The sequence below is a fragment of the Solanum pennellii genome, chromosome 1 (genome assembly GCF_001406875.1).
Source record: "Solanum pennellii chromosome 1, SPENNV200".
NCBI lineage: Eukaryota > Viridiplantae > Streptophyta > Magnoliopsida > Solanales > Solanaceae > Solanum > Solanum pennellii.
Window position 1 is genome coordinate 14,573,169 of NC_028637.1, and position 2,638 is coordinate 14,575,806.

Here is a 2,638-nt window from a genome sequence, read left to right on the forward strand (position 1 = left end):
TTTGATTGACTTACTGACAATACTGTTTTTGTACCAATAAATTGGTGAATAAAATCGTTCCATCCTGAGAGGATGAAATTCTTTAAACCCTTGGTATTGAGGGAATAATTTTCTTAAGGGGGCATTTTGCATTTAGTGGTCTCTATGTTTTCCTTCCTATTTCATCCTTCTTGTTTACATATTCTGTAATATTATTTTACAGTCATTAATTTATGCTTTTGATATTTATTATTTTTTTTGAGTAAATGTTTTAAAATCTATTTTTTATGTTTATCCAAAGTTATTGTCTCCAGTTATATTGAACATATACATTAATAGTACACATATTCATTGTCCTAAAAATAATTATTGTACTCAGTTCCAACAATTCATGTTTTGATATTCTATATTAAATTATATAACTTAAGAGAGAACTATATATAAGCTTACAAATTCATCTATTTTTACATAGATATGAAATTTCTCACTTATCAATTAAAGTATGGAAGTTCAAAAGTTATAATTGCTTTCATGTTCAAGCATAATTTCTTATTTGAGAATGTTAACAAATTTTTGAATTTTCTCTTAAGACATATATCACAATTGTATAATCTATACAATTTAAATATATTTTATTTTATTACGAAATGCCTTTGTGTATATATTCTTATTTTCTTCTTTATTTTCCTTTTAATGTTAATTAAAGAACCAATGATTTATTATTTTGTGAATAATTCATTCATTAGAGGTTCTTGAGTTATGTGATAGTGATAAAAAATCAAATTCATATTTGAATATTGCATATATTTTTTTAAGAACCTATTTTCCCATTATTTTTAATGTATAAATATTAATAAAAAATTATCCACAAGTTCAATGCAATTAATATTTATGAGCGCGCAAAGCGCGGAAAATTTACCTAGTTACAAATAATTTATAATGATTTATGGGGACCATCACCTGTTTTGTCTATTGATAACAAGAGATATTATACCTTATTTGTTGACCAGTACTCAAAATACATGTGGTTGTTCACTATAAAATCAAAAAAGGAAGTTTTTGATGTCTTTCAAGCTTTAAATTCCTTACTTGAGCGTTGGTTTCAAACCAAAATTATGTCTCTCTATACGGATGGTTGCGGTGAGTTCCAAGGTTTATCCTCATATCTCAGAATTTATGTAATTGAACACTGAGCGACACCACCACCGGATAATACTCAGCCCCCACAGTCACCCAGACCATTAATCACCTATCAACGCAAAAATCACCAACAACTAAGTACCTCAGTGTTACCACTTCCTTTCCCTATGCCTCACACCAATCTACCTTCTCAATCATCTGCCAATAACCCTTCCAACCTTGCACTTGCATTGACTCCATCTGATCCTTCACCTGTGCTGACAACTTCAAGTCATCCCATGGTCACACACTCCAAAACAATTAGCCTCAAACCCAAGCAGTTTAGTGTCAGTATTAAACTCTACCCGACCTTTGTTCCTCAAACAAACATGTCATCACCCTCACTGGAGAGAAGCGATGCAAGCTGAATTTGATGAAGTGGTTAGGAATCGGACATGGGATTTGGTTCCAGTTACTCCTTCGATGAATGTGGTTGAGTGCAAGTGGTTATTTCGTAGAATACATAAATTTGATGGTTCCATTGACAGGCATAAAGCCTCATAGGGATTTGCCCAGCGCCCAGGATTAGACTTTCATTCAACATTTAGCTCGGTAGTCAAACTAGTCACTGTTCAGTTGGTGCTTACCATTGCAACGCAATACAACTGGCCAATCCATTAGATTAATGTCAATGATGCATTCTTACAAGGATGCCTCGAGGAAAAAGTTTATATGAGGTAGCCACCAGGATTTGAATATCAAAGTCTCTCCACCCATGTATGTAAGTTGAATTAAATAATCTATGGCTTGAAACAAGCCCCCCGAGCTTGGTACAATTAGCTCAAAAGTTATTTGCTAATTGTTGGATTTGTCAAGTCCCAATCTAATTCTTTATTTATTTATTTTACATAATTTTGGATTCACTGGTTATGTTCTTATCTATGTGGATGATATAATCATAACTGGCAATCATATTTGTGGGGTTCTTCATATAATCGATGGTCTTTCCACTCGTTTCTCCTTGAAAGACCTTGGACAACTCCATCATTTTCGGGTGTCAAGGTTATCTCGTCTACTGCTGGTCTTTTTTTGTCACAACACAAGTACATCATGGATCTTTTAGAGGATGTTGGCATGCTACACAGTAGAGGAGCTCCTACACCTATGACATCAACTACCATTTTGAGAGCTTCAATGAATGATCCTCCAACTGATATTACTCTTTATAGGCGGGTAATTGGAAAGGTGCACTACTTATCCTTTAGAAGTCCTGATATTACCTTCACATTTAGCAAGCTCTCTAAGTTTATGCACAATCCACGCCACTCTCACCGAAAAGAAGTCAAGCAATTACTCTGTTATCTTCGTCACACCTGCAAATATGGCATACAAATTGCCAAAGCTCAATATTCTCGTTTGGTTGTTTATTCCGATTCAGATTGGGCTGGTTATCCAAAGGACCACACTTCTACCTCTGTCTATATAACTTTCCTGGGCAACACACCAATTTCCTGGGCCTCCAAGAAACAATGCTCCGTAT